This window comes from Panulirus ornatus, chromosome 18 (genome assembly GCF_036320965.1).
Source record: "Panulirus ornatus isolate Po-2019 chromosome 18, ASM3632096v1, whole genome shotgun sequence".
In the NCBI taxonomy this organism is placed as follows: domain Eukaryota; kingdom Metazoa; phylum Arthropoda; class Malacostraca; order Decapoda; family Palinuridae; genus Panulirus; species Panulirus ornatus.
In genome coordinates this window covers 47,115,950-47,143,065 of record NC_092241.1, presented here as the reverse complement: position 1 = coordinate 47,143,065, position 27,116 = coordinate 47,115,950, and the positions used below count along the sequence as shown (strand labels likewise).

Genomic DNA, 27,116 nt, shown 5'->3' with positions numbered 1-27,116 from the left:
AAATCATATGTTTCCAATATGTATGAAACTACTGTTTTGCTTTTATGAAAAATATTAGAATGAGCTGATGGAATATCACTTTTCAGTGATGTATTAACTTTCAATCAATAACAAGGAAATATCAAAGTATTGCATGTCTTTTAGTGCACCATAAGGAGTAAGTTTTTTAGATAATTTTATGTTTGTGTTTAACAGCATATGGCTTCATGGTTTTGTACTGAAGTACTGCATTTTTTGATCTCTTGGTCACTAACATTGAAAACTTTTTCTCCTTGGGTCAGTTTGTTCCGCAAGCCAAGAGAGAGATACATTGGACCTAAAGCAGATCAGAAACCTCTTAATCCCCTATCTTATTGGTGAAACGTTTCATCTGCCTCTAACCCTTTGCTAATCACCTTCTGGGTAGTATTGGTATGGCTCAGCCTAAGTGAACCCCTTACCATTCAGCAGCCTCCACTTAGTGATGATGTCTTCATCCCCAGGTTGTCAGTTGAGATACATCTCTTTATTTCTCAGACTCGCTAAGAAGATGCCATGCCAGCTATGGCTGCTGGCTTCTTTCTGGCCCGCTTCTACCATCCTGACATGGTAAAGTATCCCTGTCTTACTAAGTTGGGACTCTGAGTGCTATGTAATGGATCTTCATTTGAATTTTAGAGGTTGAGTTGTGTTAAAGAATGTTACTAGGAACATATGCATACCAGGTATGTTTGCATGTATGTAGGGTTTTCTTTATTGTCATTTGTTATATGCATAGCCTCCCATCTTATAATCATCACCTATCAGTCTCTCTAGTGTTTTTTCAATCAGTTGTATGGTTGGATGATTAAGAAAATAGATCACCAGGCAGGAATAAGGGGAAAGCTTCTTCACTGGATAGAATATTATCTCAAAGGAAGGGAACAAAGGAAGCAAACCAGAGGAGCCTTCTCCAAGTGGGTCAGAGTGAGCAGAGGGTGCCACAGGGTTTTGTTCTGGGTCCATTGCTGTTCTCAATCTATACAAAGAACTTGCCAGAGTGTATTAAAAGCTACCTGAAGATGTTCGTAGGTGATGCAAAGGTCATGAAGGAAGTGAAAAGGGAGGAGGATTGCATCAACTTGCAAAAGGACCTTAACAGACTTCAAAGTTCGTCTGATGCTTGGTTGATGAAACTCAATCCAAGCAAATGTAAAGTGATGAAGCTCAGACAAAGTGACAGAAGGCCTCAGCTTGATTATTATTTGGCTAAAAATAAGCTTCAGGAATCTGTGTGTCAGAAGGACTTGGGAGTTAACGTCATTCCTACCTTGTTGCTAGAGTATGACATTATGTGAATAGCTAACGAGACAAACTGTATGCAGGCAAATATAAGAATAACTCTCAAGTATATGGATAAGGAGATATCTAGCAAGCTGTTCATATCCTACTTAAGGTCAAAGCTAGAATGTTCCACTCAGGTTTGGTCACTGCACCTACAGAAGCACAAAGAGCCGACTAGGAGGGCAACAAAGATAGTACCAGAATTAGGAGAACTGATTTCAGGTAATGGTGAGAGGCTTTATATTTGCTTACCCAGAAAGAGAGGTGTTTAAGGGGTAACCTTATCACAACCCCTAAGTTTTTGAAACATTGTTAATGTGGACAGTGAACAGTTTTTCAAGAGATGTAAAGATAGAGCAACCAGAGGACAAAATGTGAAATTAAGCAAGAGATTTATGAATAAGGATGTGAAGAAATACTGTTATAGAATAATGATAGTGGATTAATGGAAAAGAATGATTAAGAACATGGTTAATGTAGACAACATACCTCTAAGACGTTCTGTTGTAGCAAAGAATGTTCAGGAGATGGGGTCCCACAAGTATAGAATTCCCTCTTTTTTCAGTACAAATAGGTGATTGCACAAAGATTGCTGTCAGACACAAAAATTTAAAGATTCCAAATGAGGCAAGTGGACAGACCACTACAGCCAGCCCAGCAGAGAAGTCAGGAATGTTAAATGATGACATTATATACAGATGCTGATAGATTATTAGTGAGTAGTAAAGAGCTGGAATCATAATAGGGAGTATCAGTAGTAGACCTGATGATAATGTATGGATACAAGGCATGTTTGAAGATGAGAATGTACGTAAGAGGGTAGATGTATTGGAAATGAAATTTTTAAGAACAGTATAATGATAATAGGGTTAGAGATGGATGTGTTAATAAGAAGAGTATGGTTGAGAGTGCTGAAGAGGGTGTCCTGAAATGGAGAGAATGCCTGAGAATAGGATGATAAAGAGGATAAATGTGTCAGAAGTGGAGAGGACAAGGAGAAAGAGGAGACTGAATTGGAGGTGAAGGGTTAGGTTGCAACAGATTTTGAGTGATTGGGCCATTACATGCAGAGGATAAGGAGTATGCATGGTATGGAGTATGTGTATAGTATAAATTGGTGGATGTGCTGTAAATGGACTGAACCAGTGTGTATGAAGCAGGTAAGGAAACCACTGAAGGGTTTATGTGGCTTAGTTGTGGGTAGGGGAGTAGTCGTTTTGATGCATTGCACCTGGCAGCTGCAGACTGCATGTGAGCAAATAAGGCTTTTTCTTTGTGTGTTCCTGGTGCTACCTTGCTATTGGGTGTTGCTCACTGTGTGTCTTACTTGTTGGATGTTGCTGTTTCTCTGTGACTAGTATGTAGTTGTTCAGCAGCCACAGTCCAGGTGGGTGGATAACCAGCACTATCCACCTAGGTATCAGGAGGGTTAGTGACGGGTGTGTAGTGAGCCAGCACTTCCTTTTGTTGTCAAGTTGCATCCTCTGACCCAGATAGCTGTCTTTTCTTTCTTCTTCACCCATATGTGAACTACTGGGAGTCCATCCACAAATGCACCATCTCCCCATGTCACACATCATATATGACAACACTTAACGCATACAACTCTCCCTTCTTAACTCTAGATTTTCCAGTCGTGAACGCTTTGCACTAGCCCTGCCCTTTGGCAAAATGGATGGAGCAGTAGAAGTTGTAGGTCTGAACATTTAGGCCAGAGCAATAGGTAGAAACATCAGGTAGTAGGAGTAAGTAGGAACATTAGGTAGGAGCATTATGTAGAAGAAGTAGAGAGGGACGTAAGGCAGGAACATTTGATAGATGCATTAGTTATAAGTAGTTAGTAGGAACACTTTCCTAGAGTTATTCTTTGCCAGTAGCCTGTTAAGAGTAAGGCACTAGGGTTCACTTGAGGGAATTCCAGGAGGGAACAGACATCAGGGGTATAGATAGATAGATATGTAGGTGCCACTTTCCTAATGTGGGAAATAGCAAGGAAGTATGAATAAAAGAAAGAAAAATGGGAAAAGTGCAGTTTTTTTTTTTTTTTTTGAGTTATGGAAACAAAAAGAAATTACAAAAGAAATGAGGATAGAAAGTTAAGGCAAAGGAGGAGGAGGACTTGCTCTAATAAGAGATATAACCTAGGACTGGACCTAAGTAGTAGTAAATGGCCTATTCATGTAGTATGATGGGAGGAGTAACTGTAGGAAAGAAATGTCCAGTGGTGTTGATATAACGTAATCCTACAATGAATTTTAATGATCCATAACATGTACACAATAACAACAAAAGAACAATCAGGATGGCACAGTCAGACCATGAATTACTTTTACCCCAAGGTGTAATGGATTTCAGACTGAACACTACCTCCCCAATTGTTTCAATAGGGTTAGTAAGCTTGATGGTGATGTCACTGCAATAGGGCATGTGACAGGAATAGTGCCACTGTTGGCTTCACATATTCCCATATAAGGAAAGCAGGGATACCGGCATGAAGCCAAATGTGAGAGCTTTGTTTGGAAGTATTTGCTAGTTTTTCATATCCTCAACAATGAAGGGGGTGAAAATATTTCATAGTCTGACTGTACATGATGCTGTAAAAATTTTGCTTCCCAGAGATGGTAAAGTACTGATAATGAAGGATTTCAGATATAAAGAGGTAGACTGATGGAATTTGGATTCTCTTAGTGACAAGGAATCATGGAGACACAACTTTTTAGGGTGTGTTCCAGAGAATGTCCTATACAAACATGTTAATGAACGCACTAGTATGAGAGGGACAGATACTCAATCATTACTAAGTCTTTATTTATTTTATTCATTTTGCTTTGTCGCTGTCTCTCACGTTTGCGAGGTAGCACAAGGAAACAGATGAAAGAATGGCCCAGCCTACCCACGTACACATGTATATACATACACGTCCACACACGTAAATATACATATCTATACATCTCAACGTATACATATACATATATATACACACACAGACATATACATATATACATGTGTACTCCTATGAGTCCACGGGGAAAATGAAACACGAAAATTTCCCAAGTGCACTTTCATGTAATAATCACATCATCAGGGGAGACACAAGAGAGAAATATAACAGTCAGTTGATATACATCGAAGAGACGAAGCTAGGACGCCATTTGGTAAACGTGATTATATTTCTCTCTTGTGTCTCCCCTGATGATGTGATTATTACACGAAAGTGCACTTGGGAACTTTTCGTGTTTCATTTCCCCCGTGGACTCATAGGAATATCTTGATCACGCGCAAAATTGTGATCCTTTCCATACATGTGTACATAATTCATACTGTCTACCTTTATTCATTCCCATCACCACCCCGCCACACATGAAATAACAACCCCCCTCCCCCCTCATGTGCGCAAGGTAGCGCTAGGAAAAGACAACAAAGGCCACTTTTGTTCACACTAAGTCTTATCTTCACATTTACTTGTGATGATAATGAAAGACAGATGCAATGTATTTGATATATTGGGCTGCCTCATTCATTGGGTTAATTGTGTTTTGAATGACACTCGGTGTGAAATGTGGATGACCGGTTGCCATAGGGTGCAGTTTGCATAGTTTTTTCAGAGCTGTTTTCTATAATGGTGTGGTTGGTTTGTAGCTAGTTACTGAGTAGAGTTGGATGAATATGTTTTTGTTTACTGTGGGAGAGAAGACATTGCTTTGGTTTATAAGCACGTTATCTGTAGTGGCTGGGGTGATATGGAAAATGTGGATTCACGTTATTGTTCTTCAGAATTGGTTGCTGTTTGTTTTCTGTTTATCAATGAAGGAATATTTGCTAGTTGCCATATGTTTTCTAAAGACTGGATTACTAATGGTGTTTAGGATATAAAGGAATTTGTGCCAGTTTGCCATTTGTTTTCCCATGATTGGGATAGTAATGGTGTTGTTTAGAGTTTGAGTGTCTTCTTTGGTTTGGTATGAGCATGTTTCTTTACTTCATGAGATCTGCAATATGTGAAAAGAATTTTGGGTTATATTGCTTATCCCTGGGGATAAGGGAGAAAGAATACTTCCCATGTATTCCCTGCATGTCGTAGAAGGCGACTAAAAGGGGAGGGAGTTGGGGGCTGGAAACCCTCCCCTCTTGTTTCTTTTTTAATTTTCTAAAAGAAGGAACAGAGAACGGAGCCAGGTGAGGATATTCTCTCAAAGGTCCAGTCCTCTGTTCGTAATGCTTCCTTGCTTACGCGGGAAATAGCGAATAGTTTGAATGAATGATTGCTTTCCATGTCTTTTTGGTATGTGCCTTTTGCTGGCTTGGTTGGTGGTGTTGATGAAGTGTGAGATGGCATGATATAGGAAAGGAAATTTATCAAAGATGAAGTTTTGAAATTAGTATTCTTTCTTCTTTGTGAATGCTGGTCTATCTGATTTTGTAAATTATTTTTTTCATACATGATCGCTGTTTCCCACATTAGCGAGGCAGTGCAAGAAAGGCCATGTCCATTCTCAAGCTGTCTTTTGCTTCTCCTTGTTCCTTCCACCTCTGACACATACATCCTGTTTGTCAGTCTTTCCTCACTCATTCTCTCTGTCCAAACTATTCCAACACACCCTCTTCTGCTTTCTCAACCACATTCTTTTAATTTCCACTTATTCCTCGTACCCTTTCAATACTTACTCGATCAAACCATGTCGCATCACATATTGTCCTCAAACATTTCACTTCCAACACATCCACCCTCTTCCATACAACCCCATGCCTTGCAACCATATAATATTGTTGGAACCACTATTCCTTCAGGCATACCCATTTTTGCTCCGAGATAACGTTCTCTCCTTCCACACATTCTTCATCGCTCCCAGAACCTTCACCCCCTCCCCCACTCTATGACTCAATTCCACTTCCATGGTTCCATTCACTGCTAAGTCCACTCTCAGATATCTCAAACGCTTCTCTTCCTTCAATTTTTCTCCATTTAAACTTACATCCCAGTGAATTTTTCCCACAACCCTACTAAATCTAATAACCTTGCTATTATTCACATTTACTCTCAACTTTCTCCTTCCAAATACTTTTCCAAACTCAGTCACCAACTTCTGCAGTTTCTCACTCGAATCAGCCTGCAGAGCTGTATCATCCGCGAACAACAATTGACTCACTTTCCAGGCCCTCTCATCCCCAACAGACTGCATACTTTCCCCTCTTTAAGACTCTTGCATTTACCTCCCTAACCACCCCATCCATAAACAAATTTAACAACCATGGTGACATCACACACCCTTGCTGCAGACCGACCTCCACAGGGAACCAATCACTCTCCTTTCTTCCTACTCGTACACATGCCTTACATCCATGATAAAAACTTTTTACTGGTTCTAGCAGCTTACCTCCACACCATATTCTCTTAAGACCTTCCACAAAGCATCTCTATCAACCCTGTCATATGCCTTCTTCAGATCCATAAATACTACATTCAAATCCATCTGTTTTTCTAAGTGTCTCTTGCACTTATGAGATTGTGTGGGTGTACAGATTTGAGTGAGAAATGCAGAAGTTTGTTACTGAGTTTGGAAGAGTGTGTGAAAGGAAAAACTTGAAAGTAAATGTGGATAGAGGCAAGGTTTTAGGTTCAGCAGGGTTAAGGGTCGTTAGATGGGGTATAAATTTGAATGAAGAAAAAATGGAGGATGTGAAGTGTTTTAATTATCTGGGAGTGGACATGGCAACAAATGGAACTGTTGAAGCAGAAGTGAGTTGTAGGGTGGGAGAGGGGGCGAAGGGTCTTGGAGCACTGAAGAATGTGTAGAAAGAGTGAGCAATATCTGGGAGGGCGGAAATGGGTATGTTTGAAGGAATGGTATTCCCAGGAATATTATATGGATGTGAGGCATGGGCTATATATAGGGTTGTGCAGAGGAGCATAAATGTGTTGGATATGAAATGTTTGAGGAGAATATGTGATGTGAGGTGGTTTTATTGAGTAAGGAATGAAAGGATAAGAGACTGGTATGGTAACAAAAAAAGTGTTCTTGAATAAACAGAAGAGGGTGTGCTGAAATAGTTTGTACATATGGAGAAAATGAATGAGGAATGGTTTTTCAAAGAGTACAATTATGTCAGAAGTGGAGGGAACAAGATCAAGGATGCCGAATCGGACATGGAAAGATAGAGTGAAAAAGATTTTGAATGATCGTGGCACTGACATGCTGGAGGGTATAAGGCAAGGATGGGATAGAGTGAATTTGAATGTTGTATATGTTTATTTTTTCCAAACACTCTTTAGCTCTCCCAAAACATTTGCCTTCTTCTCCAACTCACTTCCATGGCTCCATTTGCTGCTATATCCACTCCCAGGATCTAAAACACTTCACTTCCTCCAAGTTTTCTCTATTCAAACTTACATGGCTCCATTTGCTGCTATATCCACTCCCAGGATCTAAAACTCTTCTCCTCCTGCAAGTTTTTTCTATTCAAACTTACATACCAATTTACCTGTCCCTCAACCTTGCAGAGCCTAGAAACCTTACTTTATTCACATTCACTCTAACTTTCTGCCTTTGCACAATTCCAAACTCATTCACCAACTTCTGCAGTGTCTCATTCGTATCTGCCACCATTGATATCATTAGCAAACAGTTGCTGACTCAACACATAGGCCCCTATGTTCTGTAGCTTAGGAGTGTATCTGGGAGGCTTGTGTTGAGTACTTGCATATGAGTACATATGACAGTTTTGCTGGAGAGGCAGAGTTATTGCATAATGCTCACTGTATGTCTTGCTTGTTGGATGCTGCTGTTTCTGTGTGACTTTTGCTTTGTTATTTAGGTGTTGAGTAACTAGTAATAAATATGTTGTGGAGTTTTATTGCTGTAGATTATATTTCAAAACTGTCATTGTTTATGATCTGTTTTATGCTTTGAGCGGTCACTTTGTCATGGGATATAAGGGTCATGAGTCATCCTTTTTGTCTGTGTTGTCTTGAGATTTGTGTAGATATAGAAGGGAGGGAGGGTGGATCCTCTTGTGATTCCATTTTCTTGGATGAGGGCTTTCTTGTGTAAATTTTTTCTTGGGAGTAGAATTGATATTTTTTTCTGTTGCCACTGGTTTTTGACAGTAAGATGCTGTGTATGTTTATGGACTTCTGTAGATTGGTAGATAGTTTGTTCAGAGTGAAACTGTTTGTTTTGTGTTGTTGTCTGTGAGGTATTTAGATGTGTAAATGTTTAAGTAGATTCTTTGGATGTGTGTGTGTCCAGGTGTTGTTACATGTCCAGAGCTCAGAATAGTCCTCTGTAGAGGGTAGGGATGTGCAGTACAGGTGTGCATCTGAAAAGATGGAATGGCTTCAACTTTATTTATCCTCATGTTTTTCTTTCTTATTTATCCTCGTATCTTTATTTATTTATCCCTGGGGATAGGGGAGAAAGAATACTTCCCACGTACTCCCTGCATGTCATAGAAGGCGACTAAAAGGGGAGGGAGCAGGGAGCTGGAAATCTTCCCCTCCATTTTACTTTTTTCAAAAGAAGGAACAGAGAAGGGAGCCAAGTGAGGATATTCCCTCTAAGGCTCAGTCCTCTATTCTTAACGCTACCTCGCTAACACAGGAAATGGCGAATATGTATGAAAAAATCTTTATTTATATCTATGAAAAGATGTTTTGACAACATAATGGAAGTTTTCTTTTTTATATATTGTATGAAAGTAATAAATTCTCACATACAGATAAAAAATTCTTTTTTCATAGTTTAATTTCAAATAGAAATGTTAATTTTCATGAATATATACAATTATGCAATTAAAACAAATTCTAGCTAAATTTTTGTGGATCATTTGTGATAATGAAATGTTTTTATCTGTCATTAAGAGCATATTTTATGTGGCACTAATGTAAAATATCTAGACCCTGGATCTCAAGTGAGTGGGAAAGTCAGTAGGCCCAGTACCCTGAAAAAGGTGATGCAAATTTTTTTTTTGCCTGAGGATTGGCAGAATGCTTGTTTAGTGCCATTGTACAAAGGTAAAAGGGATAAAAGTGAGTGCTCAAATTACAGAGGTATAAGTTTCTTGAGTATTCCTGGTAAATTATATGGGAGGGTATTGATTGAGAGGGTGAAGGCATGTACAGAGCATCAGATTGGGGAAGAGCAGTGTGGTTTCAGAAGTGGTAGAGGATGTGTGGATCAGGTGTTTGCTTTGAAGAATGTATGTGAGAAATACTTAGAAAAACAAATGGATTTGTATGTAGCATTTATGGATCTGGAGAAGGCATATGATAGAGTTGATAGAGATGCTCTGTGGAAGGTTTTAAGAATATATGGTGTGGGAGGCAAGTTCTTAGAAGCAGTGAAAAGTTTTTATCAAGGATGTAAGGCATGTGTATGTGTAGGAAGAGAGGAAAGTGAGTGGTTCTCAGTGAATGTAGGTTTGTGGCAGGGGTGTGTGATGTATCCATGGCTGTTTAATTTGTTTCTGGATGGGGTTGTTAGGGAGGTGAATGCAAGAGTTTTGGAAAGAGGGGCAAGTATGCAGTCTTTTGTGGATGAGAGAGCTTGGGAAGTGAGTCAGTTCCTGTTTGCTGATGATACAGCGGTGGTGGCTGATTCATGTAAGAATCTGGAGAAGCTGGTGACTGAGTTTGGTAAAGTGTGTGAAAGAAGAAAGCTGAGGGTAAATGTGAATAAGAGCAAGGTTATTAGGTACAGTAGGGTTGAGGGTCAAGTCAATTGGGAGGTAAGTTTGAATGGAGAAAAACTGGAGGAAGTAAAGTGTTTTAGATATCTGGGAGTGGATCTGGCAGCGGATGGAACCATGGAAGCGGAAGTGAATCATAGGGTGGGGGAGGGGGCGAAAATTCTGGGAGCCTTGAAGAATGTTTGGAAGTCGAGAACATTATCTCGGACACCAAAAATGGGTATGTTTGAAGGAATAGTGGTTCCAACAATGTTGTATGGTTGTGAGGCGTGGGCTATGGATAGTTGTGTGCAGGAGGGTGGATGTGCTGGAAATGAGATGTTTGAGGACAATGTGTGGTGTGAGGTGGTTTTATCGAGTAAGTAATGTAAGGGTAAGAGCGATGTTTGGAAATAAAAAGAACGTGGTTGAGAGAGCAGAAGAGGGTGTTTTGAAATGGTTTGGGCACATGGAGAGAATGAGTAAGGAAAGATTGACACATATCTGTCGGAGGTGGAGGGAATGAGGAGAAGTGGGAGACCAAATTGGAGGTGGAAAGATGGAGTGAAAAAGATTTTGAGTGATTGGGGCCTGAACATGCAGGAGGGTGAAAGGCGGGCAAGGAATAGAGTGAATTGGATCGATGTGGTATACCGGGGTTGACGTGCTGTCAGTGGATTGAATCAGGGCATGTGAAGCGTCTGGGGTAAACCATGGAAAGTTGTGTGGGGCCTGGATGTGGAAAGGGAGCTGTGGTTTCGGGCATTAGTGCATGACAGCTGGAGACTGCGTGTGAACGAATGGGGCCTTTGTTATCTTTTCCTAGCGCTACCTCGCACACATGAAGGGGGAGGGGGATGGTATTCCATGTGTGGCGAGGTGGCGATGGGAATGAATAAAGGCAGACAGTGTGAATTGTGTGCATGGGTATATATGTATGTGTCTGTGTGTGTATATATATGTGTACATTGAGATGTATAGGGATGTATATTTGCGTGTGTGGACGTGTGTATGGGGGTGGGTTGGGCCATTTCTTTCTTCTGTTTCCTTGCGCTACCTCGCAAATGCAGGAGACAGCGACAAAGCAAAATAAGATAAGATAAGATATATATTATCCCTGGGGATAGGGGATGAAGAATACTTCCCATGTATTCCCTAAGTGTCGTAGAAGGCGACTAAAAGGGGAGGGAGCGGGAGGCTGGAAATCCTCCCCTCTCGTTTTTTTTTTTCTTTTTTTTAATTTTCCAAAAGAAGGAACAGAGGGGGACCAGGTGAGGATATTCCACAAAGGCCCAGTCCTCTGTTCTTAATGCTACCTCGCTAATGCGGGAAATGGCGGATAGTTTTAAAAATAAAAAATATATATATATATATATATATAGTTAAGAGTAAATGTGAATAAGAGCAAGGTTATTAGGTACAGTAGGGTTGAGGGTCAAGTCAATTGGGAGGTAAGTTTGAATGGAGAAAAACTGGAGGAAGTAAAGTGTTTTAGATATCTGGGAGTGGATCTGGCAGCGGATGGAACCATGGAAGCGGAAGTGGATCATAAGGTGGGGGAGGGAGCGAAAATTCTGGGAGCCTTGAAGAATGTGTGGAAGTCGAGAACATTATCTTGGAAAGCAAAAATGGGTATGTTTGAAGGAATAGTGGTTCCAACAATGTTGTATGGTTGCGAGGTGTGGGCTATGGATAGAGTTGTGCGCAGGAGGATGGATGTGCTGGAAATGAGATGTTTGAGGACAATGTGTGGTGTGAGGTGGTTTGATCGAGTAAGTAACGTAAGGGTAAGAGAGATGTGTGGAAATAAAAAGAGCGTGGTTGAGAGAGCAAAAGAGGGTGTTTTGAAATGGTTTGGGTACATGGAGAGAAGAGTGAGGAAAGATTGACCAAGAGGATATATGTGTCGGAGGTGGAGGGAACGAGGAGAAGAGGGAGACCAAATTGGAGGTAGAAAGATGGAGTGAAAAAGATTTTGAGTGATCGGGGCCTGAACATGCAGGAGGGTGAAAGGAAGGCAAGGAATGGAGTGAATTGGATCGATGTGGTATACCGGGGTTGACGTGCTGTCAGTGGATTGAATCAGGGCATGTGAAGCGTCTGGGGTAAACCATGGAAAGCTGTGTAGGTATGTATATTTGCGTGTGTGGACGTATGTATATACATGTGTATGGGGGTGGGTTGGGCCATTTCTTTTGTCTGTTTCCTTGCGCTACCTCACAAACACAGGAGACAGCGACAAAGCAAAAAAAAAAAAAGAATATATATATATATATATATATATATATATATATATATATATATATATATATATATATATATATTTTTTTTTTTTTTTTTTTTTTTTTTTTTTTTTTTTTTACTTCGTCGCTGTCTCCTGCGTTTGCGAGGTAGCGCAAGGAAACAGACGAAAGAAATGGCCCAACCCCCCCCATACACATGTATATACATACGTCCACACACGCAAATATACATACCTACACAGCTTTCCATGGTTTACCCCAGACGCTTCACATGCCTTGATTCAATCCACTGACAGCACGTCAACCCCGGTATACCACATCGCTCCAATTCACTCTATTCCTTGCCCTCCTTTCACCCTCCTGCATCTTCAGGCCCCGATCACACAAAATCTTTTTCACTCCATCTTTCCACCTCCAATTTGGTCTCCCTCTTCTCCTCGTTCCCTCCACCTCCGACACATATATCCTCTTGGTCAATCTTTCCTCACTCATTCTCTCCATGTGCCCAAACCACTTCAAAACACCCTCTTCTGCTCTCTCAACCACGCTCTTTTTATTTCCACACATCTCTCTTACCCTTACGTTACTTACTCGATCAAACCACCTCACACCACACATTGTCCTCAAACATCTCATTTCCAGCACATCCATCCTCCTGCGCACAACTCTATCCATAGCCCACGCCTCGCAACCATACAACATTGTTGGAACCACTATTCCTTCAAACATACCCATTTTTGCTTTCCGAGATAATGTTCTCGACTTCCACACATTCTTCAAGGCCCCCAGAATTTTCGCCCCCTCCCCCACCCTATGATCCACTTCCGCTTCCATGGTTCCATCCGCTGCCAGATCCACTCCCAGATATCTAAAACACTTCACTTCCTCCAGTTTTTCTCCATTCAAACTCACCTCCCAATTGACTTGACCCTCAACCCTACTGTACCTAATAACCTTGCTCTTATTCACATTTACTCTTAACTTTCTTCTTCCACACACTTTACCAAACTCAGTCACCAGCTTCTGCAGTTTCTCACATGAATCAGCCACCAGCGCTGTATCATCAGCGAACAACAACTGACTCACTTCCCAAGCTCTCTCATCCCCAACAGACTTCATACTTGCCCCTCTTTCCAAAACTCTTGCATTTACCTCCCTAACAACCCCATCCATAAACAAATTAAACAACCATGGAGACATCACACACCCCTGCCGCAAACCTACATTCACTGAGAACCAATCACTTTCCTCTCTTCCTACACATACACATGCCTTACATCCTCGATAAAAACTTTTCACTGCTTCTAACAACTTTCCTCCCACACCATATATTCTTAATACCTTCCACAGAGCATCTCTATCAACTCTATCATATGCCTTCTCCAGATCCATAAATGCTACATACAAATCCATTTGCTTTTCTAAGTATTTCTCACATACATTCTTCAAAGCAAACACCTGATCCACACATCCTCTACCTCTTCTGAAACCACACTGCTCTTCCCCAATCTGATGCTCTTTACATGCCTTCACCCTCTCAATCAATACCCTCCCATATAATTTACCAGGAATACTCAACAAACTTATACCTCTGTAATTTGAGCACTCACTCTTATCCCCTTTGCCTTTGTACAATGGCACTATGCACGCATTCCGCCAATCCTCAGGCACCTCACCATGAGCCATACATACATTGAATAACCTTACCAACCAGTCAACAATACAGTCACCCCCTTTTTTAATAAATTCCACTGCAATACCATCCAAACCTGCTGCCTTGCCGGCTTTCATCTTCCGCAAAGCTTTCACTACCTCTTCTCTGTTTACCAAATCATTTTCCCTAACCCTCTCACTTTGCACACCACCTCGACCAAAACACCCTATATCTGCCACTCTATCATCAAACACATTCAACAAACCTTCAAAATACTCACTCCATCTCCTTCTCACATCACCACTACTTGTTATCACCTCCCCATTTGCGCCCTTCACTGAAGTTCCCATTTGCTCCCTTGTCTTACGAACTTTATTTACCTCCTTCCAGAACATCTTTTTATTCTCCCTAATTTTAATGATACTCTCTCACCCCAACTCTCATTTGCCCTTTTTTTCACCTCTTGCACCTTTCTCTTGACCTCCTGTCTCTTTCTTTTATACATCTCCCACTCAATTGCATTTTTTCCCTGCAAAAATCGTCCAAATGCCTCTCTCTTCTCTTTCACTAATACTCTTACTTCTTCATCCCACCACTCACTACCCTTTCTAATCAACCCACCTCCCACTCTTCTCATGCCACAAGCATCTTTTGCGCAATCCATCACTGATTCCCTAAATACATCCCATTCCTCCCCCACTCCCCTTACTTCCATTGTTCTCACCTTTTTCCATTCTGTACTCAGTCTCTCCTGGTACTTCCTCACACAGGTCTCCTTCCCAAGCTCACTTACTCTCACCACCCTCTTCACCCCAACATTCACTCTTCTTTTCTGAAAACCCATACAAATCTTCACCTTAGCCTCCACAAGATAATGATCAGACATCCCTCCAGTTGCACCTCTCAGCACATTAACATCCAAAAGTCTCTCTTTCGCACGCCTGTCAATTAACACGTAATCCAATAACGCTCTCTGGCCATCTCTCCTACTTACATAAGTATACTTATGTATATCTCGCTTTTTAAACCAGGTATTCCCAATCATCAGTCCTTTTTCAGCACATAAATCTACAAGCTCTTCACCATTTCCATTTACAACACTGAACACCCCATGTATACCAATTATTCCCTCAACTGCCACATTACTCACCTTTGCATTCAAATCACCCATCACTATAACCCAGTCTCGTGCATCAAAACCACTAACACACTCATTCAGCTGCTCCCAAAACACTTGCCTCTCATGATCTTTCTTCTCATGCCCAGGTGCATACATACATTAAATAACCTCACCAACCAGTCAACAATACAGTCACCCCCTTTTTTAATAAATTCCACTGCAATACCATCCAAACCTGATGCCTTGCCGGCTTTCATCTTCCACAAAGCTTTTACTACCTCTTCTCTGTTTACCAAGTCATTTTCCCTAACCCTCTCACTTTGCACACCACCTCGACCAAAACACCCTATATCTGCCACTCTATCATGAAACACATTCAACAAACCTTTAAAATACTCACTCCATCTCTTTCTCACATCACCACTACTTGTTATCACCTCCCCATTTGCGCACTTGACTGAAGTTCCCATTTGCTCCCTTGTCTTACGCACTTTATTTACCGCCTTCCAGAACATCTTTTTATTCTCCCTAAAATTTAATGATACTCTCTCACCCCAACTTTCATTTGCCCTCTTTTTCACCTCTTGCACCTTTCTCTTGATCTCCTGTCTCTTTCTTTTATACATCTCCCACTCAATTGCATTTTTTCCTTGCACAAATCGTCCAAATGCCTCTCTCTTCTCTTTCACTAATATTCTTACTTCTTCATCCCACCACTCACTACCCATTCTAATCAACCCACCTCCCACTCTTCTCATGCCACAAGCATCTTTTGCGCAATCCATCACTGATTCCCTAAATACATCCCATTCCTCTCCCACTCCCCTTACTTCCATTGTTCTCACCTTTTTCCATTCTGTACTGAGCCTCTCCTGGTACTTCCTCACACAAGTCTCCATCCCAAGCTCACTTACTCTCATCACCCTCTTCACCCCAACATTCACTCTTCTTTTCTGAAAACCCATACAAATCTTCACCTTAGCCTCCACAAGATAATGATCAGACATACCTCCAGTTGCACCTCTCAGCACATTAACATCCAAAAGTCTCTCTTTCGCGCGCTTGTCAATTAACACGTAATCCAATAATGCTCTCTGGCCATCTCTCCTACTTACATAAGTATACGTATACTTATGTATATCATAATAATCATGATAATAATAATAATTGGGTGGGTATGGGGTGAAGATTCTGGGAGCACTTAATGAGTGGAAAAACATGTCAAGGTCATTATCTGGGAGGGCAAAAATGGTTATGTTTGAAGGTACAATAGTCCTAATGAAGTCATATGGATGTGGGGCAAGGGCTAAAGATGAGGATATGCAGAAGACAATGATGGTGCTGAAAATGAAACTATGTGTTGTGAGGTAGTTTGATCGAGTAAGCAGTAAAAGGACAAGAGAGGTATTGTTATAAAAAGGGTATGATTTTTTTTATTTATTTTTCTTTGTCGCTGTCTCCCACGTCTGCGAGGTAGCGCAAGGAAACAGACGTAAGAAATGGCCCAACCCACCCCCATACACAATGTATACACACACACACGTCCACACACGCAAATATACATACTTATACATCTCAATGTACACATATATATACACACACAGACACATACATATATACCCATGCACACAATTCACACTGTCTGCCTTTATTCATTCCCATCGCCACCTCGCCACACATGGAATACCATCCCCATCCCCCCTCGTGTGTGCGAGGTAGCGTTAGGAAAAGGCAACAAAGGCCCCATTCGTTCACACTCAGTCTCTAGCTGTCATGCAATAATGCCCGAAACCACAGCTCCCTTTCCACATCCAGGCCCCACACAACTTTCCATGGTTTACCCCAGAAGCTTCACATGCCCTGATTCAATCCACTGACAACACGTCAACCCCGGTATACCACATTGATCCAATTCACTCTATTCCTTGCCCGCCTTTCACCCTCCTGCATGTTCAGGCCCCGATCACTCAAAATCTTTTTCACTCCATCTTTCCACCTCCAATTTGGTCTCCCACTTCTCCTCTTTCCCTCCAACTCCGACACATATATCCTCTTGGTCAATCTTTCCTCACTCATTCTCTCCATGCGCCCAAACCATTTCAAAACACCCTCTTCTGCTCTCTCAACTATGCTCTTTTTATTTCCACACCTCTCTTATCCTTACATTACTTACTCGATCAAACCACCTCCCACCACACATTGTCCTCAAATATCTCATTTCCAGCATATCCACCCTCCTGCGCACAACTCTATCCATAGCCCACGCCTCGCAACCATACAACATTGTTGGAACCACTATTCCTTCAAACATACCCATTTTTGCTTTCCAAGATAATGTTCTCGACTTCCACACATTCTTCAAGGCTCCCAGGATTTTCGCCCCCTCCCCCACCCTATGATTCACTTCCGCTTCCATGGTTCCATACGCTACCAGATCCACTCCCAGATATCTAAAACACTTCACTCCTTCCAGTTTTTCTCCATTCAAACTAACCTCCCAATTGACTTGACCCTCAACCCTACTGTACCTAATAACCTTGCTCTTATTCACATTTACTCTTAACTTTCTTCTTTCACACACTTTACCAAACTCAGTCACCAGCTTCTGCAGTTTCTCACATGAATCAGCCACCAACACTGTATCGTCAGTGAACAACAACTGACTCACTTCCCAAGCTCTCTCATCCACAACAGACTTCATACTTGCCCCTCTTTCCAAAACTCTTGCATTCACCTCCCTAACAACCCCATCCATAAACAAATTAAACCACCGTGGAGACATCACACACCCCTGCCGCAAACCTACATTCACTGAGAATGAATCACTTTCCTCTCTTCCTACACGTACACACACACACACACACATATATATTTTTTTTTTTTTTTTTTTTTTTTTTTTATACTTTGTCGCTGTCTCCCGCGTCTGCGAGGTAGCGCAAGGAAACAGACGAAAGAAATGGCCCCCCCCCCCATACACATGTACATACACACGCCCACACACGCAAATATACATACCTACACAGCTTTCCATGGTTTACCCCAGACGCTTCACATGCCCCGACTATCCACTGACAGCACGTCAACCCCTGTATACCACATCGCTCCAATTCACTCTATTCCTTGCCCTCCTTTCACCCTCCTGCATGTTCAGGCCCCGATCACACAAAATCTTTTTCACTCCATCTTTCCACCTCCAATTTGGTCTCCCTCTTCTCCTCGTTCCCTCCACCTCCGACACATATATCCTCTTGGTCAATCTTTCCTCACTCATTCTCTCCATGTGCCCAAACCATTTCAAAACACCCTCTTCTGCTCTCTCAACCACGCTCTTTTTATTTCCACACATCTCTCTTACCCTTACGTTACTTACTCGATCAAACCACCTCACACCACACATTTTCCTCAAACATCTCATTTCCAGCACGTCCATCCTCCTGCGCACAACTCTATCCATAGCCCACGCCTCGCAACCATACAACATTGTTGGAACCACTATTCCTTCAAACATACCCATTTTTGCTTTCCGAGATAATGTTCTCGACTTCCACACATTTTTCAAGGCTCCCAAAATTTTCGCCCCCTCCCCCACCCTATGATCCACCTCTGCTTCCATGGTTCCATCCGCTGACAGATCCACTCCCAGATATCTAAAACACTTCACTTCCTCCAGTTTTTCTCCATTCAAACTCACCTCCCAATTGACTTGACCCTCAACCCTACTGTACCTAATAACCTTGCTCTTATTCACATTTACTCTTAACTTTCTTCTTCCACACACTTTACCAAACTCAGTCACCAGCTTCTGCAGTTTCACACATGAATCAGCCACCAGCGCTGTATCATCAGCGAACAACAACTGACTCACTTCCCAAGCTCTCTCATCCCCAACAGACTTCATACTTGCCCCTCTTTCCAGGACTCTTGCATTTACCTCCCTAACCACCCCATCCATAAACAAATTAAACAACCATGGAGACATCACACACCCCTGCCGCAAACCTACATTCACTGAGAACCAATCACTTTCCTCTCTTCCTACACGTACACATGCCTTACATCCTCGATAAAAACTTTTCACTGCTTCTAACAACTTGCCTCCCACACCATATATTCTTAATACCTTCCACAGAGCATCTCTATCAACTCTATCATATGCCTTCTCCAGATCCATAAATGCTACATACAAATCCATTTGCTTTTCTAAGTATTTCTCACATACATTCTTCAAAGCAAACACCTGATCCATATATATATATATATATATATATTTCCCTGGGGATAGGGGAGAAAGAATACTTCCCACGTATTCCCTGCGTGTCGTAGAAGGTGACTAAAAGGGAAGGGAGTGGGGGGCTGGAAATCCTCCCCTCTCGTTTTTTTTTTTTTTTCCAAAAGAAGGAACAGAGAAGAGGGCCAGGTGAGGATATTCCCTCAAAGGCTCACTCCTCTGTTCTTAACGCTACCTCGCTAATGCGGGAAATGGCGAATAGTTTGAAAGAAAAAAAAAGATATATATATATATATATATATATATATATATATATATATATATATATATATATATAGGGGAGAAAGAATACTTCCCACGTATTCCCTGCGTGTCGTACAAGGCGACTAAAAGGGAAGTGAGCGGGGGGCTGGAAATCCTCCCCTCTCGTTTTTTTTTTTTTTTTTCAAAAGAAGGAATAGAGAAGAGGTCCAGGTGAGGATATTCCCTCAAAGGCCCAGTCCTCTGTTCTTAACGCTACCTCGCTATCGCGGGAAATAGCGAATAGCATAAAAAAAAAAAAAAAATATATATATATATATATATATATATATATATATATTTTAACTTTTTAATTTTATTATACATATAATTTTTTCCTCGAAACTTCCTTCTCCATATTGATATATTTATATGGCTTGCAAGATAAAGCAGCCCTAGAGAGTTTTGAAGTAGGAAAAATTTTCACTCCACCGTTGTGTCCCTTCAGGATATTTCCCAGGATTTGTCCCACCTCTCTTTTTTCTCACTTTTGTAACACTTTTTTCAAAGAGACAACCATTGAGTTAATATCTATGCTTTAAGAATTATGAGGCAGATCGTTACCATTGGTCAAGATGATATTTTCAACAAGTGGAGGCTGTTGTTGGGTCATTGGCCAGATATGGGGCATTTTGTTGACCACTACTATTGAGTAGGTGGTTAGTAAGGGGTAAGAGGCATTTATCTCATCAGAAGGCAGAGATTTTCTCAACCATGGGAGTCTCAGAGATTTTCGTAAGGTTCACAAGACACTATCCTGGAGGAAAACAGTTTTTCATACTTCAGAATTTATGTTTATATCCATCGCTAATCTAAGAAAATTATACTTACAGCAGTGTTTGTATATAAACCTCCTGGTAAACAGCAAGATGCAACAACTTGTTCATATTTTATTGCAAATTGCTACATTGATAGCATTGATAAAAATGCTGCTCTTTGATAGGTTAACTGACCCTTAGTTTGTTGATCACTGACTAAAGGGACTAGGAGACAGACCACCATTTCCTTCTTGTGGCATAGGTCCTTCTGCTGGTGTATTTTGAATACAGATGCATAAACATTTTAACTTTTTTTCCTTTGGTGCCTCATCCTGTTTCTTGCAAAATCTCCTTTTCTGAAGTCGTTTCCAAGGGTTTACTTTGTTCGTTTTGGCCGAAGTTTAGAAAAGTTTTGATTTCAGTGCATTATATATGATCACAAGGGCATGGATGTTTGCAAATGATGTTATCATTTGTATGTTCTTGATGCTACCTTGCAAGGGTGTGAGAAGCAGCCATGTATAAAAGAGAACTGTTTGAAGCTATAATTAATAGATTTTTCATACAATTTTTATTGATATTTTGAAAACAAACTTTGGATTACCTCACCTCAGTGTCCACTTTCTGTAAGTCTTGGTGTGTGGGGTATATTTGATGTTTCAAGGATTCCAAGGTGACTAACTTTAAACTTTTGTTGGTTTTATTGACTCATACTCAACAAATCTTTTTGAATTAATTTGTTTTTGTTGATGGGATGTGTGATGAATATTTGATTTCTTATTTCCAGCTAATTTAGGAATTTTGCTATTCTAGGCATCTTCTTGTGAGCAATGGCATCATGCATCAGACAGTGTTATGGATGAGTCTGCAACCTTGGACTTGGATGATCATTATTCTTCAGAGGATGATCAAGAATATCAGACTTAGGTGAGATAGGCCATTCACCCTTTTATCAGAGATGATTTTTCATCCTAAGAACCTGAATCCAGAGATTTTCAGTGGGTTGTAGAGTTCTTGGGGGCTAGCTGTCAACTTCTCTGCTGGCATCCCATATACTCATGTGGGTGATAATCCTTGTTTCTTTTGTAAGGATTTTAGTCTGTGTGCTGTTGTCAGTCCTTGGGTATTCATTTTGTTGTTTAGATTTGCTAATTCCCCTTATGATTATTTATTTGCTTGAATCCAAGTAACTCATAGTGCAAACTTTTGGGCTACAGTATGTAATTCTAACTTGTTTGGGTTGATTTATTTTGTATACATAGACTTCGGTTTTCGAGGCATATTTCTAATTTTTGAAAATTGTTTTCTTCGTTTTTCATTTCCTGAAAGGTGTCTGAAAAGGAGAGTAATTAAGCATCCTCTTCATCTTGATAGATTTGTAACTTAACTGATTAATGGTTTTCAGTCTTGTTTAAAAGGATCTGTGATAGTACTTACCTGTTAGGACTTGTGATGAGATTTTGATATTGCCTAACACGTATTGCGTGTCTTGCTTAATTTTGTAAAAGACTTTCTTAGCCAGTCGTAGGAAGCAATTAGCTTCCTTGTTTATGTATGAGTCTGCATTTCAGAAAGTTACCTTTCCATCTCACACATTCCCTTGTTAATTTGTAAAAGAACAATTAAAGGAACTTTGATTTTTATGGCTTTTTAGAATTCAAGATTGTTCTGAGCAGAGGGTTGATGTAAGATAGAATTTCCTCTACATCAGTTTTTCCTCTAAATATTTTTTTTCAAATAATAGGATGGCTAGATCAGACTTATTGAAAAGTTTTGCACTCTAAAGAACTACCTCGATCAGTTATTGACAATTGGGCAGTTTTGGGCTATTATCCAAATTGTTCTAAGTTATCTTAAGAGTTATCCCATTGAGTAAGGAACTCCTGTTTTCTTATTTCAGTGTTAGAATTTTGTTGGATTGTTAGTATTTTCATTTTGGTGGAAAATTTTTCCTATTTATTTTAAGTCCCATTCAGGTTGTATGTCTTTAAGTATATGATAGAATTATGAAACCTGTGGCCTTTTACATCAGAGCAAAGATTAGGATGTGCGGCTATGTGTATAGCATCCATGTTATGTTAACAGCTGCAAAGATACTGTTCCAAAATATCTTTGTTTTAATCAGGTTTTGAAAGATTTTAATATTATAGTCAATATAGAGAGCTTTCAGTTTTATTTTTAGTATTTGAAATTTGTCGGAATGATTGTGACATATACTTGTGCCAAAATGTTGAGTTATAAGCTGAAAAAAAGATCATGGTTATATGGTCAAAGAATGATTAACATTTACCAATGTGATTTATAGTTTGCTGCATTCCCCTTCCTCTTCTAGTTTCTTTGGAATGCTGTCCACAAAATTCTTGAATAGTTCTGGTGAAAAACTACCCCTTAGCTGCTTAGTTGCTGCCTCAAGCTTTGGTACAGAAGCTGGTTCTGTATCATGAAGATGTTGCTTAACAGTGGGCCACAGATTTTTGTTTGGGTTAGAGGTGTTTCCTGGCTAGTCCTTGATATAATTCACCTCATTATCATTCAGCTACTCTGTAACAGACCTAACAGTGTAGCAGGGAGCCCTATCCTGCATAAATAGTTTTGCCTTTGCACTTTTGATTGAATCAAGTAAATGGTCATTGGGTGAATTTAAGATACTCTACCTATTTCACTTTCTTGGATGGTTCGACCACCAGTTTACCATCACCATAGTTGCTGAAACAGCCTTAAAACCATAAGAGAAGGAGGGCATTTAACTGCCTTCTCTGCAGGTCCAAACAGTGTGGCATGTACTCTCTCCTTCTGATGTTTCCAGTCACAGTAAATGTCAACTTTTTCTCTCTACAACATGGTTCTCCATGTTTCCTGGTCCCAGACACTGTATGTCTTGCAAAATTTCACTCATGCGTCCTTCCCTTGGTTAGTCAGTTGAGTTTTACATCAGGCACAAATCTGGGAAATCTCAAGTTATTATGAAGTAACTTTTGAACACTTGCTTTACAAAAAGCATTTGAGCAAATTAGGGATCTTTTTGATTTCACATACTTTCAGGAATAGGCAGGCCTTTACTTGTCTTGCAGTCACTTTACATGGCATAGGAGATGTTGATATTGGCCTTCCAGACTAAGGAAAGAGGAGTCAGTAAAATTGACTCCCCTAATTCCCTAAACTACTTCACCAACCTTTGGACACTTCACTGGCAGACACTTGCTCAGCAGTGTATTTCAAATTATGCTCAGCTTTGCATAAGACAATCTCTGCTGCCGTGACCTCCTTCATTGTATCTCTTCTGGGCTGGCACAAGAGCCAGGTCATTGCAGACAAGTATATAAAAAAATATACCCAACACACAGAAACAATCAAAACAGAAACGAGCTTCATGTTTGTTATGCAAACTGATGGTTTTGATGCATTATTGCTTGCTGTCTCTATGAGAGACATGATGTGATTTTCACAGTAAGTTAAGTTGGCAGCACTTTTGCATCTTAACTTGATTTTTTGTGGTGAAGCAAAGGTGTATTGAGGAGACAGGGAAGTCAGTTTCAGAATTGAAGATAGTTACCAGAGGATAGTTATATATTCATTACGACTTTATCACTCGGTAACTTTCTTTAGGGGAGTTTAAGCTGTATTGACAATATTATTGATGAATTCGAAGATGCTTTTTACATGAAAAGATTTCATGATTTAGGCAGATGAATCAACTTGTGGTTAGGTGTTCTGTTTCTCACATCATGCGTTCTTTTGAACCCACAGGTCCCAAAGCTTTATCTTAAGACATGTACACTCATGGACAAGAGTAGTGCAACAAGTTTGAATCCTTGAACTTCTCAGGTGAGAATCCAAACCTATGGAGTTCAAGTGCCCTCTGACTTTGAAGTTCCTAGCTGCAAGAGCTCAGAATCTCCCAACAGTTATCAAATTTTGCTTCCTTAATGTTGATTTCTTAGTGTTTTTGGGTTTTATGTTAAATGTATGGGTTACTTGGTGTAATTACATTTGTAAGAAGGCGTATGAGGAAAAACATTTATCTTAATGATAACATTTCACTTTGTTAGGTTTTATTAAGTCATTGACAAAGCCAAAACAATAGTTTATGTGTGACTCAAATAGCAGATGTCAAAGGGAGGGGGTTGTAGGAGAATAGCAGCATGGGAATGGTAAGGTGAGGTAATGAAGTGGTAGGAGTAGGGATAGTGTGACAGAGGAAGGGTATGGGGGGGAATGTTTGTAATGTTAGTTTAGGAACAGGGATGTGAAGGGATAATGTTATGGAGGAGGGGTGAGGGGCATGACAAGGGGGATGAGGAAGGCAGTGATGTAAGGACAAGGGATGAGGAAAGCAGAGATGTAGGGGTAGTGTGGCATGAATGGTAAGATAGTTAAAGGAAGACAAGTCATAAGTTTCAGAATTAAGTCCTGGTTAGCTGCTTGTGTTTCATTACTACCTTATTACCTGTCTTTTAGAGTAAGAAAAAAAAATTGTTTGGAAGGGGTAAAAGTAGTCGAGTGGGAATGTAATGGACGGCAGTGACATAGGGAGAGAGCAGGGAGAGATACAGACTAAAGGAGGAAGGAGGATGTAAGGGAGATAATAGAAAATTGGAAAGAAGGGAGGATGGTTTTATGTTAAAGAAATATATTGGAAGAGTGGTAGAGGAAAGAAGATGAGTGAGGTGAGAGGAAGAAAAAAGGAAGGGAAGGGGAGCATGTGGGAGTGAGAAACCTTAGGGAGAAAAAGGGAAGGAAAAAAGGTATGGAGAATTTAGCTGGGTTTTGATGAAGAGAAAGTGTTAGGGATTGGGGATAAATAAGGTAAAAGAGGAGGGAGGAGGGAAGTGTTAAGAGTGGACATGAGGAAAGGAGGGTGAGGAGAGGAATAGCAGTATACTGCAGCTGGTGGCAGTGGCTCCACTTCAGTCTTTTAGTCTGGTTATTTCTCTGAAAGGTACCACAACAGTTGTTTTATAATACCCTTTTTCTAATTGTTCTCAGTCCTTGTGCCTTGTTCTCAACCTATTTATTTATTTATTTTGCTTTGTCGCTGTCTCCCGCGTTTGCGAGGTAGCGCAAGGAAACAGACGAAAGAAATGGCCCAACCCACCCCCATACACATGTATATACATACATGTCCACACTCAAATATACATACCTATACATCTCAATGTACACATGTATATACACACACAGACACATACATATTTACCCATGCACACAATTCACACTGTCTGCCTTTATTCATTCCCATCGCCACCTCGCCACACATGGAATACCATCCCCCTCCCCCCTTGTGTGCGAGGTAGCGCTAGGAAAAGACAACAAAGGCCCCATTCGTTCACACTCAGTCTCTAGCTGTCAAGCAATAATGCCCGAAACCACAGCTCCCTTTCCACATCCAGGCCCCACACAACTTTCCATGGTTTACCCCAGACGCTTCACATGCCCTGATTCAATCCACTGACAGCACGTCAACCCCGGTATACCACATCGATCCAATTCACTCTATTCCTTGCCCGCCTTTCACCCTCCTGCATGTTCAGGCCCCAATCACTCAAAATCTTTTTCACTCCATCTTTCCACCTCCAATTTGGTCTCCCACTTCTCTTCGTTCCCTCCACCTCCGACACATATATCCTCTTGGTCAATCTTTCCTCACTCATTCTCTCCATGTGCCCAAACCATTTCAAAACACCCTCTTCTGCTCTCTCAACCACGCTCTTTTTATTTCCACACATCTCTCTTACCCTTACATTACTTACTCAATCAAACCACCTCACACCACACATTGTCCTCAAACATCTCATTTCCAGCATATCCACCCTCCTGCGCACAACTTTATCCATAGCCCACACCTCGCAACCATACAACATTGTTGGAACCACTATTCCTTCAAACATACCCATTTTTGCTTTCCGAGATAATGTTCTCGACTTCCAAACATTCTTCAAGGCGCCCAGGATTTTCGCCCCCTCCCCCACCCTATGATTCACTTCCGCTTCCATGGTTCCATCCGCTGCCAGATCCACTCCCAGATATCTAAAACTTTTTACTCCTCCAGTTTTTCTCCATTCAAACTCACCTCCCAATTGACTTGACCCTCAACCCTACTGTACCTAATAACCTTGCTCTTATTCACATTTACTCTTAATTTTCTTCTTTCACACACTTTACCAAACTCAGTCACCAGCTTCTGCAGTTTCTCACATGAATCAGCCACCAGCGCTGTATCATCAACGAACAACAACTGACTCACTTCCCAAGCTCTCTCAACCACAACAGACTTTATACTTGCCCCTCTTTCCAAAACTCTTGCATTCACCTCCCTAACAACCCCATCCATAAACAAATTAAACAACCAAGGAGACATCACACACCCCTGCCGCAAACCTACATTCACTGAGAACCAATCGCTTTCCTCTCTTCCTACACGTACACATGCCTTACATCCTCGATAAAAACTTTTCACTCCTTCTAACAACTTGCCTCCCACACCATATATTCTTAATACCTTCCACAGAGCATCTCTATCAACTCTATCATATGCCTTCTCCAGATCCATAAATGCTACATACAAATCCATTTGCTTTTCTAAGTATTTCTCACATACATTCTTCAAAGCAAACACCTGATCCACACATCCTCTACCACTTCTGAAACCACACTGCTCTTCCCCAATCTGATGCTCTGTACATGCCTTCACCCTCTCAATCAATACCCTCCCATATAATTTACCAGGAATACTCAACAAACTTATACCTCTGTAATTTGAGCACTTACTCTTATCCCCTTTGCCTTTGTACAATGGCACTATGCATGCATTCCGCCAATCCTCAGGCACCTCACCATGAGTCATACA

General features: G+C 40.8%; 1 protein-coding gene across 3 annotated transcripts in view; it reads left to right on the top strand.

Annotated features, from left to right (window-relative positions):
- The window catches only part of LOC139755054 (USP6 N-terminal-like protein), a 335,539-nt gene that overhangs the window by 235,204 nt on the left and 73,219 nt on the right, over window positions 1-27,116 (top strand). The window lies entirely within an intron of this gene.